The sequence below is a fragment of the Pelodiscus sinensis genome, chromosome 2 (assembly GCF_049634645.1).
Source record: "Pelodiscus sinensis isolate JC-2024 chromosome 2, ASM4963464v1, whole genome shotgun sequence".
Classification (NCBI taxonomy): Eukaryota; Metazoa; Chordata; order Testudines; family Trionychidae; genus Pelodiscus; species Pelodiscus sinensis.
The window spans coordinates 220,937,021-220,954,289 of NC_134712.1; the positions used below are offsets into that span (position 1 = coordinate 220,937,021).

Consider the following 17,269-nt stretch of genomic DNA (forward strand, 5'->3'; position numbering starts at 1 on the left):
CTATAATGTTATACAGTCTGAAACTTATAATAAATTAAGTCGTCAGTTTAATTTACCTTTCTATGTAAACTTTGTTTCTATTGCTAATTGGAGTTGTATAAATACAGACCCAGACTAGAGTATACCAGACCCAGAAAGCTACATTATGCAAACTGGTTTCTTTTTTGAATTTTTTTTTAGTTCTATTTGTTATTTTACATTATATATCAAACGATATTTAAGAACTTGTATGCACAGGATTTTCTAAGTAAAGATTTTTGCCAACTACTGTATTCATCCCAGAGTTAAATTCACTTTAACCTTTGTGGGCCAAATCTTGCAATCCTTATGCTTTGTTAAAACTCCCATTGACATTAAAAAGTGTTTTGCCTGAATAGGTACTTAAATACTACAATTGTAGGCCTTATTTCCGATACAGATTATAAATGTTAAGCATTAACAATGCATATGCTGTACAGTGCTAGAAGTTATGTAGACATTTGTCATCGCCCACACTATAAAATCCTTTTTCTATTAGAGACATGTTATTTTTCATGGCTTGATTTACCTCTACTGGCACAGCAATTTGCTGCACAGCTTTCTAAAAGTGAGACTCAATCTTAACTGAAACAGATTGAAGCACTCCATAATTTGAAATGAAGGCCTCAATTCTAATCAATGACAAAAAAATCAAAATCAGTGTTTGGCTTTCTCTGGCACCCTCTGCGAGCCACATTATTGCATCCTTCCATTTCTGATTGGTTCTGGGAATAAACATTGTTGGGAGGAAGTTTTGAAGCTGGTGCAATTTACAAAGATTATCAAGCCCAATTCTAAATGGAATATGCCTTGTTTATGTTTACATCTGATTTGAAGCTGTTCAGCTTCCACTGTTTCCAATTCCCTGGACAAAATAATGTCATTTGCAGTTTGTCAACCACTAAGTGGGATGATTTGAATAGTTCTAGTCCTCGGTTTTATAATTATCTGATGAATCATTTCAGAGTCATGGTAGTACAGATATTCCAACCAGATCTATTTGAACAAACAGAATAGTTCATTTAAGGCAATATGTAAAATTAACAAGTGAATACTTTAGGAGACTAAACATTCCAGGGTTTTCAAGATATTATTAAAATCAGACTGCAAAGTATGCACTTTCTTGTGTTTAAACATTTAGGATTGGAATACAGGGGGTGCATAGACCCTGGCACTAGGAGTGCAGTAGCACCTCTGGGCTCCTGGCTTCTGCAAGTGAAATAGCTAATAGTGCTGTAGTATGGTTCACACTGGCACAGTTTTCAAACACCCCTGAGCTAGAAAGTTACATCACCATAAAGAGTCAGCATAGATTTAGCCTTGATGGGCATTCAAAAAAAGAAAACAAAAAGCACTTTGTTTCCTCCATTCTCTTTTCAGCCTTGTTTGTTGTGTCATCTGCTACTATCTGGGTTCTAGTTGATTTACTCTTAACAGAAATCACTAGGTTTTTGTGATCCTGCTTTGATTTTTCTTCTTTTGTTATCCACGTTACAATTCTTCTTTTTCTTTAAAAAAAAAAAAAAAAGGAAAAAAAGGAAAAAATTGGTTCTGAAAAATGCTTAAACAAAAAGTATTGAAAAATGCTGCCACTTGTGTGGCTTGAAGTACTTCCACAGGATATAGCCATCCATCGTGGCAAGTGTCAAAACTTTGGAGTATCTTCATGTAGTGTATGAGGAATTAAGGATAAGAGCAGGTGTTATCAAAAGCAGAGAACTTTTACTGCAGCCTTCAGAACAAAAGCTGGCATTAGTTTCTCTGTTATTGCTAATGCTTTTTTCTTGTATAGCCATACTTAAAATATTTAAGATGTGTGCTTCGTATAGTAGTATTTTTTAATATTGTCAAATACTAGCAGAGCTAAAATGGTTAATCACAGTTTGTCAACCAGTAGTGGGATGATTTGAATAATCCTTCATGCTGGCTTTATAATTATCTGCTGAATCATTTCAGAATCATGGTAATCCAGATCTTTCAAGCTGATGTATTTGGACAAGCAGAATACTACTTCTAAAGTGATGTGTAAAAGTAACAAGTGAACACTTCAGTAGATTAAAAATTCCAGTAAATTCTGATATGTCAGTTATCTGTATCTTGGATGTCAATATTGTTCCTTGGAGGTCACAGGCAACTATGTTAGGTTAATGTAACCCCATCTCATTCTCTCCAGAATGTATAAGAAGCCAATGTTAAAGCAGTGGTTTATCATCCCTGAAAGGGACATTCTAGCTCTATGTAGTGATTTTAGCAATTTGGCAAACTTCACAGGTCCTTCCTGAGATGTTATTGTGGAATTAACTGGCAAATGAGCTTTCTCTTAGAAATTATTCCAGTTCTCAGGGTGGGATTATGGGAACTTCAGATATTGCATGTTTTTCTTATTCTCTTCAGTTAGAAAACATCATTTTTAGATGACATTTTTCAGTGGGGTAACTATGTTAGTCTGTTTCAGCAAAAACAAAGAGTCTGGTGGCACTTTAAAGACTATCAATTTTTTTAGGGTATTTTTAGACATCTTAATTTATTAAGACATGAGAGAGACTTTTCAGCATATGGACTGTTTGGAATTTTACTCCTAAAAGGTTGGGTGCTCTCTCTATTTTTGTAACAAGGGCGGGACTTTATATTTTCCATTTGAGCTTCTCGTACAAAGAGTAAACTGCTTTTCTGTCCTGCTTATAGTAATGCATTATGAGAGCACAACAATGCTTTTCATTAGTGATTGTGAAGTAGGTACTGCTGGATGTAGAACAGCTTTAGAGCTTAATGTTCTTAGTATGAAAAAATGAGCTTTGAAATCCATGAATTTGCCATTGCTTTTTATGATTATACCACTTCCATGCTCAGATCATAACCTCTGCTGAGATAGTGAAATTATCCAGAAGAATGGGCGTTCAACATTAAAAGCCTGTTTCAATGTTGGTATAGTCCTTTTAAAATATGAAGGCTTTAATAAGTACCATTGCTATAATGTCCACTTCAGAGAAATTGCTCAAGGAATTAACCTAATTAAAAATGAACACTTCTGTTCATTTAATCAAATGTTAAAGGTTCCAGCAGTAGTATCTGAATAGATCTTGATTTATGGCGGGTATCATTATCTGGATCTATTGGTGAATGTGTTTCTTCTGCTCTCTCCATGTAAGATGTGCTGGCAGGTAATGACAAGCCATAGGATATTGGGAGACTAGGTTATATTAGATGCATTTTATTTTAAATGCAGGAATATCTCAGGAATAATCTCACAATGTGGTGCAAGGTGGCAGCATAAATGAATCCTGTAGCTTATATTTTAGTCTTAATATACATACAGGGGGTATTATCATAATTACATCAAAGGTGTACAGAACTCAGAAGAAAGGGAATGACAGGTCCTGTCACATCTTGCGTGGTGGCTGTAAAATGACTGTGTTGTATTTATCTTCACTGTATGGATATGTGGGTGAAGGAATGACAACAAATTTGCAACTAGTGAAGTAGCAGCTCAGATCTATATGAAACCTATTACAAAGTACATATATATTTTCTGCTTCTAGCAAAATATGCTGGGTTATAAAGAGAGCTGAGGAAAGGGAAAGCTGAACCTGAACACACTGTAAACATATTTAAGGTAAACTCATCAGGGATCACTTCAAAGATCAGATCCACAGCCTTAGTAGAAGCTTTAACTACTTTTTTTGCGCCACTGGCTGCACTATTGTACTACACAGGATTCTTGACTTTGCTTCTCTAGGACACTCTAGAGTTGAACTCTAATTAGTAATCACAGCCCTGTGTAGGAATGGTGTACAAAAGTATTATCTTCTGACATTGGAACAAGAGCCTTGATGGGGCTGTTTCTCGTTCTTCACGCAAATTACGAGGAAACTTCCTATCCTCATCCACCTCTTTCCAACACACACATCCTGCTTACTTGGACTCCGTACAATAGAAGGTTGAGTTGGGAGTAAAAATTATCCAGTAGTTAAAAAACAAAGAAACAAGGAAAACCACAGAAACTGTCTGATAACTTTTTCCATCCAGTGCAATAGTAGACTTTGCAATCATGCAAGTTTTTTGAAGTATTTTGCCATTTATTTATATTTCTACGGCAGCAGCCCCTATATTAAGGTTGTGTAACATGTCTGATTTTTTTTAAGTCTGACTTTGAGACATTCTAATGTCTCCATACTTTATTGAATTATAATCAGAATTTTGAAAAATTGTAAAGGAATGATTCTGGGATCAGGGAGGTGCTCATTTCTGTCTCTATGAAAAACCAGACAGGTTTGGACAAGGAATACATTACTGAACATTTTCATTTGCAGTTTTCATTATGCACAGATAAGCTTTTTAGAAGCTAAATCCCTCGGCATTCCATTAGTACTGACAATGCTCCCCACTTTCTCACAGAACTGATCCTCCAGGTGGGGGCCCTCTCAGAATGCTCAACATTTCTGAAAATTGGGCCCAGATGCCTCAGGAAGAGACCTTGATTAGAGGTCACCTGTGAAAAAATTTAATTTAACTGACCTTTCCAGCATGACAGAGGAAATCTGTGTCCTCTGATAGAGCCAAGGACACACTGCAGTTCTCTTGTGTGATATTCATCTTCCTTAACCACAAGTTCTTTTTTTGTTTCTGCAGTCCGTCTCATTCTCTGTCTGTCTTCCAGCTTCTAGAGCAAACGAGGAAGGGGTCCTACAGAAAACTTCACTCAGTACATAGACTTTACTCCCTAAGTGCTACTCTGTACTGAGTGAAGCAAAAGTCTTGTGAAGAAAAAGGTCTTGTGATTGTGTAATTAAAATTTTATCATAATATATGCACAGGAGGGGAGGAAAGTTGAATTACATTTGCATTTGTCTCCTACCTAATGAATGTTTCACTGTGCATCTCTAAAAACCATCATTTAGTGTGCATTTTAAGTGATCATAAGAGTAAAGTTGAGTTTAAGACATTGATGATTCATGATATCTCTTTAACAAAAGGATGCAGATAATTGGCTTTATTTTGTTGTTTGTGGAGCCATATTTTCTAGTCTGTCTCAGCCGTCTTTTCTTGTCCATCTTGTGATCACTGGTGTTGATTTTTTTTTGAAAACCATGAGTTGGTGAAGAATATTGATCCTATAACTGTCTCCGTGCACAAATGAATTTTAACAAATGGTTTAACAAATGAATAAATTTGTCCATGTTATTGATATGCCAGGGCTATCAAATTACACATCTGGCTCACAGAGTTATGGCAAATGATCAGGTTTTTTTGAAAAATGTCTTGGGCATTTATCCACATTCTTTCTGTTGTATAGAAAAAGGACTTGATTCCCCAAGGCTTTGAATGCAGTCCCTTTCACGATCCTCACTAACTTATTTTAATCTAATTTGGAAGAAATCAATTATGTGAAGTTGGTGTTATTTCCTGCTGAAGATAAAATGCTTTTATGACCGCGTATAATCTTAACGGGATCTGGACCTCTAGATACTTTTAATAATCAGAATCGGATTTTACACATCTGGAGCAAATAGAAATAAACTTAGTCACACAAAGTTGTTTACCTCAGAGAAAAATGGGGAAGAGCCATTGAGAGGCAATATATGAAAGAGACTTATGATCTAGGAATTGGTAACAGATTAGCCTAAAAGGAAAAAAAACTCAAAACTTGCTGGCTCAGCATTTTAAACATTTTTTTTTTTAATTAAAGCTGGGTTCTTTTGAGATTTGACGTTAGAGTAGGAAACAGTAACAGAAGAGGGACCATACCACTTATTAGGGTTGCCAGATGGTTTCAACAAAAATACCGGACACATTTAACATAACATCACAATCTACATTACATCTTATTTAGAAAATACCGGACATTATATTCTCAATTTGTTTCCCGAACATAAAGCTCAAATACTGGACTGTCCGGTTTAAAACCAGACACCTGGCAACTCTACCACTTATTTATAATATTATGATATGTTTTGTATTCTCTGACCTCTTCTTAATAAAAAAAAATTCCTTATTCACTTTTGTAAGGTGTCATGCACTGACTGGACAACATAATTATCTCACAATGATGCCAGCACCTCTTTTATGCGAGGACAAAATTGATACACAACATAGCAGTGTGATGTGGAATCACAGTTGCTTCCTGAAGTGTGCATTGCCTTGTCCTATCTGTGGTAGATTTCATCTATCCTTCTGTTTTCACGTTACTTAGTTTGGACCCTGATACAGAGAAATGCTGAAAATCTGCCTAGTTCTTTACCATTTCCCTTAGCCTTTAATAAGCTTTCATCTCATCATTCACCTCTTCTCCCAGTTTATTAATTATTAATAATAGGGAGCTGCACCCTGTGCTCGCTATGCTCGTCAACCCCCCCCCCTCTTTATGGCTACTCTTATGGCCAGAGAGCCTAATGATGTCATTCTATCACAAAGCAAGAAAAACTTTTATATATAGGGATATTGATGAAATCTGGTCCTGAACCCTGGAATAATCTTCTATTAATTTTTATTGTTAAGAAGGAACTCTTTATTTCTGTTTGCATATCCTATGACTTAGACAGCAGAATGGTGACTAAGAGAAAGTTCAGATACAGCCAGCCATGAAAGGGTTAACAGGATTTGAGAAGACTAACACTCAAGTGAAAAAAACCACACAAAATAATTAACCAATTAGTTTGTGGTAGGCAGAAAAAAAAAAGGGTGGGGGGAGCTTTTTATAATCACAGACATTCCAGGCAGGGAGTGTGTCATTTTGAAATAGCATTAAAGCTGAGACAGCTGAAGGCATAAGACAAACAAGTCATGCAGGGTCTAGAATTATTCAGCCCAGCCTACACTCTTTCATGTTTAATTGCTTAATTACAGTTTACAGTATATTCTAATAGCAGAGACACTGCATCATTCAGGCTAAAGCAATGCATGATGCTCTGGTGCTCGCTGCATTTTTTCCAGACTAAGTGAAATTCATTAATGTGCCCAGTCAAGTAAATGAAATGATCTTTTGTGCCATTCGCTTTTGTTCCTCTTTAGTTTTTTTTCAACTGACTGGCGACCTTTTTGAGTTAGCAGCTTTGCGAATAAAGGGAAGGAGGGAATGGCGAGTGATTGATGGGCTTATTTTCTTTTCTGGGTACTGGATGGTAAAAATATTGGAAAATGATACCGATCAATCCAATGTTTAGCGGAGAACAGTAGATTTCCATTTTTCAAGCAGGAATCCTTAATTTGCTGATTATTGATCTCTGTTGGCTACTGCAGCATGCTATTTGGTAGTTACCATATTAACACACTATTGAATTGCCAAGTTTCTTTTGGAGGCAGTTTTAACACCTCACTGGTATTTAAGAAATGTTGACTATTTATTTAACTGTTCACAATAGGCCAGTCTAAATCTTTTAGATAGAAAAAGTAATTAGGAACAAATTATGTAACCTGAAGAGGATTGAGAAACTTCTAGTTTTACAGATTGTGGCTGCTCTCTTATTAAAGATTATTTTCTGCAAAGAGGCCAATATACCTGAACTATGTGGTCTGGCATCCATTAGCTTTCAGGTGACTTAATCATTTCAGCATGTAGTGTCTATCACCATAGCATCACAGGGAAAAAATACCCTCTGGGAGATACATTTATGACAAGTGAAGAGAAATGCCAGCTTCTGGCATGCTATTCTGAATTGCACAGTTTGTATGGCATATTACAAATGACAGATCTAAGGCCTGTCGAACGCTCTTCCTATGTCCTGGGGATTTCAAGTGCTGCCATCAGTAAAGCTTAAATTAACCCTTGGGTATAATGAAAAGGATAAATGTTTGACAGGCATTCATTAGAAATGTCATTGACTGGTTTTGATGACTCACTTGGTGGGGAAACAAGCCCTGTTAGCAGTGGCACGAGTGAATCCTGTAGGTGTTCCTTTGGCCCTGATCATCCCATGCCATGTGCATTCACTCTGCAAGAGAGGAAAAGAGCACAACAGGCAGCAGCCTCATTGAAAACAGGCACAGAGGGTAAGACTCTGGCCACACTGAAATCAATAGCAAAACTGTAACTGACTCCCTTGGGGCCAGGATTTGGTTCAGAATGCATAGCAAATTCAAGTGCTCTGATGCCCCTCTGGAGTCTCACAGCTGCTGGTGGAACTGGCAGGCTGCATGAGGAGAGGCCTATTCCACACCCCCACCAAGAAGACTGCCAACAGGTGAGGCACTGGCCCCAGCTGGCAACCCACTCCACTGCCTTCTCAAACAGCTTGTGATGGATCAGCCATTGCTACCAAAGAAACCTTGAGAAAATGGGGATAAAGAAGGCCTGAAGATATAGCATGTGGTAAGGAGAGGGAGGCTGATCCAGTGGAGGGAGAACTTTTACAAAAGGAGGTTGCTGCCATTTTGTTTTGGGTGACTGAATCCAAATTTTAATCAAGAGGCTCAGAATCACAAACCCTGTACTGGAACTCTGGCAGTGTTTGGATCCAGAGCTGAAAGTAACCATCCTAGTCAACCTCTAGTTGAAGTACTGTACATAGATTTGTAAATCTAAGCCTGGAATTTGCATTCATGTTTTATTTCCTGAGGAATCCTAGGAGCAGTAAAGAGTCATTTAAAGGAGAAACAGAGCACATATTTTTCACGTGATAAGGGCACAAGTGAGTATGGGAAGGTTTACCCTTGTATCCAAAACAAACCCTACAGCAGGGATAGTTTTATCATTTGAAAAAGCAAAATGTGTGCTATTAGTGTTTTGTTTGAAATGCAGCTGCCTTAGTCTCTCTAACTGCAGCTTAAGCACTGTCAAGGTATTTTTAGCACTGTCTAGAATTTTTTCTTCTGAGCTGAACTTTATCTGCTAAAATTAAGTTACATAAAAAATTATGTATACACTTATGAAAATGTTGAGTTAAAAGAAAATGACAACACTATAACCTTAAATGGACCACTCCATGTTGACAATTTCAAGTATTTTAAGTTTAATCTCTCCTCTTCAAAAGTGTGTGGGGGCAGGAGTGTAGACTAAAACACTATACCCTTGCTTCAAAAAGACCTGTTGCACTGATAAAATGGCATATTGTACAACAATTAGCAACAAATCTAGTATTTGGGTTTCTTTTTTATTATATCTGTATTCAAGTATGTTGTGAGCTGCCTGCCCAATCTTGTGAGGGGCAGGGCACTGAAATGTAATCTTGCCATGGGAGTTGTTTTTTTTTTTTTAAAAAAAAAGATTATTGTGGATTTCAGTACTATATCTGCTGAAAAGAACAGAACTGACAGATGGAATTAAGAAATGCTTGATCATCTACACCCTCTCCCTCCCGTGCACCCAAACCAACATTCATGAAACAGTGTAAGCAGCCCATTAAAGCAAATACAGTTAAGTGCATCTAAAGGTGCATCTACACTGCAGGGCTTAACTCAAAATAAGGTAGGCAAATTGAGCTATGTCAATTGTGTATCTTATTTCAAAACAGAGGCTGTCTACACAGCACTTATTTCGAAATAGAGCACTCTTCCTCCAACTTCCTCTATTCCTCGTACAATGAGGGTTATAGGAGATGGAGTAAAATCCTCCAATTTGACAGTATTTTTACACTATTTCAAAATAACTGCTTGCTGTGTAGACACGGACTAAGTTATTTTGCATTGGTGCTAGTTATTTTGAAAGGTGTTGCACTATAGATGTACCCTAGATGTTTCTGTTCTCAAACTACTTCTGCTTAGATATGGTTGCTTAGGCCCGTTCTTGCCAATGTGTACTTGAATTACTTTACTTGTGTGAGAAGTACCCCTTTACTTGTGGAAATATTTGCAAGATCAGACCTTTATTGATCAAGTACAGGCAGTCCCCGGGTTACATACAAGATAGGGACTGTAGGTTTGTTCTTAAGTTGAATCTGTATGTAAGTCGGAACTGGCGTCAGCCGCTGCTGAAACTGATCAGTTTCAACCGCGGCTGAATCTGGACACCAGTTCTGACTTACATACAGATTCAACTTAAGAAACCCAGGCGTCCCCAAGTCAGCTGCTGCTGAAACAGATCAGCGGCTGATTCCAGGAAGCCTGGGGCAGAACAACTCTGCCTCAGGCTTCCTGTAGTCAGCCGCTGGTCAGTTTCAGCAGCGGCTGACTTGGGGATGCCTGGAGCAGAGCAGCTGGGGTGCTGCTCGGTTGCTCCATTAGCGCAGCTCCTCGGCGCTACTGGAGCAACCCAGCAGCACCCCAACTGCTCTGCCCCAGGCGTCCTGATTCAGCCGCTGCTGAAACTGACCAGCAGCGTCTGAAAGAGGAGCCTGGGGCAGAGCAGCTGGGGTGCTGCCGGGTTGGTCCGGAGCGGCGCTACGGGACCAACCCGGCAGCCCCCAGCTGCTCTACCCCAGCGGTAGGCAAGAAAAGCCTGGTCTGCTGGGGGGGGGGGGCACTAGCTGCACCACCCCCCCCCCAGTAGACCAGGGAGACGGGGGTGGCGGGACCGCCCAAGTCCTCCACGGCTTTGCTCCGTCTCCCTGGTCTGCTGACCTGGGAGATGCGGAGCAAAGCTGCAGAGCACGTGGGCAGCGGGACAGTCCAGGTGCGCCGCGGCTGTCCCACTGCTGGCGTGCTCCGAGGCTTTGCTCCCCATCTCCCTGGTCTGCTGGTCAGACCAGGGAGACGGGGAGCAAAGCCTTGGACTACGCCAGCAGCGGGACAGCCCAGGTGCGCCCGGGCTGTCCCGCTGTGGGCGTGCTCCAAGGCTTTGCTCCCCATCTCCCTGCAGACCAGGGAGACGGGGAGCAGCTTTTCTCGCCCCGGAGGACGGGGGCGGCGGACCGCGGCGCATCTGGGCGTCCCGCCGCTCCCGTCCTCCGGGATGAGAAAAGCCCCGTTCGTAACTGTGGATCTGACGTAAGTCGGATGCGCGTAACTCGGGGACTGCCTGTAAAGCACTTGCACTTTAAATACATAAATCTGTTTCCCCTTTCATATTCCATCACTCCCCAAATACTTACTGGGTTTCAAATTGTTTATTTGGTTTGAAGAATCAGATTTAGCTTTCCAAGCTTTAGGTAGGGCTTTCCATAAAAGACAGTGATAGCTGGTGTGATTCCATGTGCATAGGGTTGCTGGGTCAAGAAATTTGCCTTAATTGTTTTCAGTTGATGTGACTTGTACTTTGAAGCCAAGAGAAATCAGCAGTCTGAGAGAAGATATGTGGCTAAAAGGCGCCATCCTATTTCCAATTTCTCATGCTTAAATCAACTATTTCTCTTCCCTTCCCCTTGCCTCAAATAAGCCTTGAAGTCCAGTATGGAAGGGTTCCTCCCTAAGATTTAGAACTGTACCTTTTCTACTCTTCTGAAATAGAATTCATCATAAGCTATGTGGCAGCTTGTATATGTCAAAATTCCCGTGTCTTTAGATATTAAAATCTCTTGATACATGCATTAGCAAGGATGGAGTCAGTGATCTGACAGTACTAAAATAAAACAGAACATTGTTCTGAAACTGCCTTCAGCTACACGTGATGCTTATGCAGCAAACAGAGCAAAGCATCCAGTGAGAAACAAAATACATGTAGGTGTTATTTCCAGCTCACAGTGCAAGGGTGACTTAGGGTACGTCTACACTGCATTGCTATTTCAGGATACCAGAAGTATCCCGAAATAGCAATGCTGCACCTTTAAAAGCGCCAGCTATTTCCCAAAATAGCGGGTGCCCTATTCCAGTGTCCCTGTAACCTTAATTGCACACAGTGCCAAATTTTAAAATAAGCTCTTTCGATTTAGACTCTGAATAAGGTACACAATTTGTGTAGCTCAAATTGTGTAGCTTATTCCAACAGAAGGGTGTTGTCTAGACACACCCTGAAATACACAGGTCTTGCTACTGATAATTGAAGCAGTGTTTCTAATTCCCCTTTATATGGTATATATCCTTATTCCAAATCATTGTCATCCATCATTGATATGTCAAAATTGACCTCATTTATCCAAACACAATTCTGATTAATGTACTTTGGTAATGGTTATCTCTTATCAAGAGGAGAGACATCCTCTTGGTATTACTAGCAAGATTGGCTTGCAGGGCTTCCTAGTTTACGTACTTCCTGGTCTTTTATTGATAGTTTCAGTAATCTTAAAAGTCCTAACAATAAATCCTTTGTAGTTAACACAGTGTTAATAGAAACTGTAAACAGGCAGTGTTTTTGAATTGTTGTCTGTATACAATTTGAAATACCTGAAACAATAGAGACTGAATCTCTTTACTGAAGAGGGAGGTTTAGGTTGGACATTAGGAAAAAGTTCCTAACTGTCAGGGTAGTCAAACACTGGAATACATTGCCCAGGGAGGTTGTGGAATCCCCATCTGTGGAGATATTTAAGAGTAGGTTAGAGAAATATCTATCAGGGATGGTCTAGACAGTATTTGGTCCTGCCATGAGGGCACGGGACTGGACTCGATGACCTCTCGAGGTCCCTTCCAGTCCTATTATTCTATGATTAGGTCCATGATTAGGTCCATAAAAGGTTATTAGCCAGGGGATAGAAATGGTGTCCCTGGCCGGTTTGTCAGAGGCTGGAGATGGATGGCATGAGACAAAATCGCTTGATCATTGTCTTCGATCCATCTCCTCTGGGGCACCTGGTGCTAGCCACTGTCGGCAGACAGGCTACTGGGCTAGATGGACCTTTGGTCTGACCAGTACAGCCATTCTTATGTTCTAAGTATCTAGTCTCTGTTGTTTCAGGTATTCCAAGTTGTGTGCAGTTGTGATCAATGTGCACTTAGTTTATAATATATAACCCCCAATAGGCACAATCTCGGCAGATACCCTGAACCAATTAAATTGCCAGTTTTGTTTTTCTTACTACTGCCAGTAGAAAAGTTTGCTCTCTCAGGGAGTAATATGGCTGAGGCTGGTGGGATTCTATTATAGATATTTGAAGACTCAGGTCTGTTTTATCTTCTGTCTGAAAGGATTGGAGCTGACCTTCATCACTATGGAAAGCAATAATCTTGTCTTTGATGTGACTGACAAATGCAGTCATATCTAGTCATGCTTATATAGGATTTCAGGAGGGCTGGCATGGAGGATTGACTTAACACAGAGTTTATAGAAGTTTGTTGTGACAAGCACAGATATTTGCAAGACCCAGGTGCTCATGTGATTTAAAATTACACAGTCCCTAATCCTCCTACTATTTTGTGTATATAAGGATTACATACTTTTGCAAGGGTGGGAACACATGCACAAAAAGTATTTGGTATTGTTCAGCCCCAATACAGCTATCTTGTAAAGGCATTTATAAGCCAAAATAATCATTGCAGCTATGTTTTTGAAGCTCAGCTAAATATTCCCAGCATAATGAAAGCAGTGAATTGGAACCACTTTATTTAGATCAGTGGTCACCAACAAGTAGATTGGGATCTACTAGTAGATCTTGGAGCCTCTGACAGGTGCTCCGGACTGGTTTAGCAGGAGACTATCAAGTGCTGACATTTCAGCTGCTCCTGCCCCACTGCCATGCTTTTCCTACCCTCTGCCTAGGAGCCTCCTGGTTGGTGTGAAGGGTAGGGGAGATGGCATGAGCAATGGGGGCCTCAGAGAAGGGGCAGGGAAGGAGGCAGGGCAAAGGTATTTGCATGTAAAGTAGATCCTTTAACTTAAAAAAGTGATCTTGTGCTTAAAGGGCTGGAGGCCACTGATTTAGATATACCTGTTTAATCAAGAGAACAGTTTGATTAGTACAGGTTGGCTCTCTCTGGTTTGGCATCATTGGGATCTGACCGCTCCCAAACAAGAGAATTTGCCGGACTGGGGAGGTCTCTTCCACCAGCCTCCAAGCCCTTCACCTGCTGCTGGCAGGCTGCCCCAGCAGGCAACCCTGCCTCACCCTCCCTCCCCCAACCTGGCTGGGCTACTTGCCCGGCTTCTTTTGGCTTCCTAGGTGGCCCAGGCTCCAGCTCCTGCCACAGGGCTCTGTTCCTGTGTAGCCAGGAGCAGCTGCAGGACTGGGGCTCCGATCCCAGCCCCTGCAGTCCCAGCCATGGCCCCACACATCCAGGCATAGCCCCAGGGCGCTGGCTCCAGCCCCATGCAGCCGTGGAAAGACACAGGGCTCCAGCTCTGGCCTCGCACAGCCCAGCCCTGACCTCGTGCAGCCAGCCTCATGCTGCTGGCAGGCTCTGGTCTCCAGCCAGGCTGCTGACTCTGTCCTGCCAGGCTGGCCCTCCTATCCTTAGACTCCTGCTAGACCATGGATGTTGCTGGACCAGTATTCTCAGTTTTGACGTACAACCTGTAGTCACAAAATACTGAGTCCATTGTTGTTTTCTTTATATTGTTTTGCTTTCTATTTCACTTTGTCTTTACTGGCCTTTTGGATAGCTATGGTTTTTCATGACAGAATGTAACTGACTATGTAGAAATCACTCTCAAATATAACTTGGAGGGCAAACATGTTCCAATAGGTATGGGCACATTATGGAACACATTAACAAAATCAAATTGTGAAACACATTAAGAAAATCCATATTCTGTACTAAGTTTAAGCCTTCTAGGTCTAAACTGTTAGAGTAGAATAAGCTGTTGCAGTACTGCTGTCTATATTAATAAAGTCTGTTGTGATTTAATCTAAAGGTACCAATAAATATTGCAGTACATTGTATCTACAACAAAAAAAACAACAAAAATTTAGACTAATAGAGAAGCCAAAGAGCATCATTATCTAGAGGTGAACACATATCCAACTCCTGTTCATCTGCTAAAATGAAGAAAGTTATAAACCTAAATCCACATAGTTACTTCAGATCCCCTCTGTACAACTACACGTGAATTATGAACACAACTTTTTTAAAATATACATGTGCAAGCGAAGCAGGCTTGAGCAAAAATAAGGTTTGAAATAACATACAACAACATTTGTGACAACAGTTTCTGAACTATAACAATGAAAAGAGATGTGTAGAAACAGTGTTTCCCATATACAATGTCTCACCTGCTAGCAGGCATTTTTTCCATGGTTCTCATGATAATAATTGCTCTTCCTCTTGTTTTATAAGATTTTTTGTACTATTGCAGTAAGGCTCTCTCTCACTTTAGGTTTACACTGCATGTAAACCGAACCCCTATATTTCAACTGGATTATACTTTTTAAAATTCAAGCCCTGATTTTTCTCATTTATTTTCTGTTCAATGTGACAAATCTATAATTAATCAGTAATCTCTCCATACTTAAGACTACAGTCAGCTTCCAATACTAAGCCCTATTTTTTAGTCCTCTGTGACTTTTGGAAAAATAGGTAGGCCTGAAAATTGTCATTTACCCTGAAGGCAACGGAGAATATTTCTGCAACATTTGAACAAAATTTGCAAAATAAATATGAGTGACCGAATTTAATATGATGTTTCATATCAGGGATAATATTTTAAGGTATACCAAACAAAGAGTCATTGTTACAGGGGACTTCAGTCTTGAGGCTATATGCTGAAGATCTCATGTGGCTACTAATCAAACATTGTTAAAATGGATAGAATAATAATTTGAATAATCTGCTTATTTACTCACTCTTACAGAATGGGGGCCTGTATTTTTGAAAGCAGTCACACAACAAAAGACTGTAGAGGATCATGGAGTATAATCTGAACATGAGCTCCAAGGGCAATGATATGGCTAAAAGTGCTACTGCAAACCTTAGATGCATGAGCTGGGAAATACTGAGTAAAAGTAGAGATGTGGTATTTTCTCTGTAGTTGGTATTAATGACACCAGTACTGTGCCAAGTTCTGATATCCATATTTCAGAAAGAATATTGGTAACTGGAAAAGTTTTTTTTTAAAAGAGTTTCTGGTTGAACCTCTTAGTCTGGCACTCTCTGGTCTGCCTTATCCATGGTCTGGCATGATTGTAGTTAGCTGGGTAGCCACATATCGTGGGTATGGCCAAGTTTCCTGTGGTCCCATAAAGTTTGTTTACAACCACCAGTCCTGGCTCTGTTCTGTGCTCTTCATTTACCTCTAATTTACCCCTACATGTCTTCTAAGAATTGCCAATACTTCCACTGCTTACTGGACTCTACTAGACAATATTGATCTCGCGTGGTTTGGCAAATTCTCTGGTTTGGCACCAGTCAGATCCTGAGGGTGCTAGACTAGAGAGGTTCAATCTGTATATGACTAATTTGAGGTCTGGAAAACCTGCTTAGCAGAGAGAAGCAAAGACCAATCTTTTTAACTTATCCAAGAGAAGGTTAAAAGGTGATTTGGCTCAAGGTAAAAAAAACCAAAAAACAAAAACAAAAACACAAAGGGAGAAGATTTCTGATAATACAGTTATTTTATGTAGCACACAAAAAAGCATAAGAGTCAATGGCTGAAAGTTCAAGCTAGACAAATTCAGACAGGAAATAAATCATAATTTTAACAGTGTGGGTTATTTAAACATTGAAACAGCTGATCTACGCAGTTGTAGATTCTGTGTGTCTAAAGCAAGATTAATTGGTAGATTGTCAGTGTCTAAAGCAAGATTAAATGGGTTTCTAAAAGACAAAGTATAGCTCAATGGGAAGTAGAAATATAAATACCCATTAAAACAATTAACCAGTGAAATAATTATATCGGTTAACCAGTTAACTGTCGAAGAGCTGGTGCAGAGTAGTTGGGGCTGTGGTCCCATGATGTGGGTACACACTGAACCCTTAATTTGACCACCCTGCAACCCAGAGCCTGGTGGGGACACAAATCTACTGGCCCAGGGCACCCAGAAGAGTTAATCCAGCTATGGGGTTAAGCCCTGAGCATTGGTGCCCCTCTCCCCCTGAGGCTGGAGCGTCAGGGGAACTCTGGTGTCCCGAGTTACATGAATAAGATGGGAGTCTCACTTTTTTTTTCTGCTTATCAGTTGGAGGCCATGTCAGTAAGGGTTTTTTCTTATTTGCATAGGGACTTTGTCTCCTGCAGGGAGATGATTATCTGTAAATGCAGTTTCAGGCAAGGTATTTCCAAGCAGGGACACTGACATTTTAATTTTAGGCTCTGTAACTGGTATCTCCCAGTCCTCTAATGTTTTAATAGAATGGCGGGGCTTAGTATAGTTTGGACAAATTGTCTCTCAGCAGCAAAACACGAAGGACAGCATTCTGTCAGACTTGCTCATTTCTAATGGGATCAAGCCATCTTTTTTGCTTACTAAGGCTAAAACATCTATCCCTTTTAATAGACCACACAAGAATTCACACTCATTTAGCATTCCCACTGCAAGTGCTGTTAAATAAATACTCCTTAATGAGAGTCAAAATT

The 17,269-nt window shown here is 40.1% G+C and overlaps 1 protein-coding gene across 3 annotated transcripts in view; it reads left to right on the plus strand.

The window, feature by feature from the left end:
* PLXDC2 (plexin domain containing 2) overlaps positions 1-17,269 on the plus strand; it is a 412,966-nt gene that overhangs the window by 72,587 nt on the left and 323,110 nt on the right. Inside the window, exon 1 of one of the 3 annotated variants that reach the window (XM_075922488.1) lies at positions 7,789-8,323. The exons of the other annotated variants lie outside the window; for them this stretch is intronic. The gene's annotated coding sequence lies outside the window, so the exon portion shown is untranslated. Of the gene's footprint in view, positions 1-7,788; positions 8,324-17,269 lie in introns of those variants that run through there. 3 annotated transcript variants of the gene reach the window in all.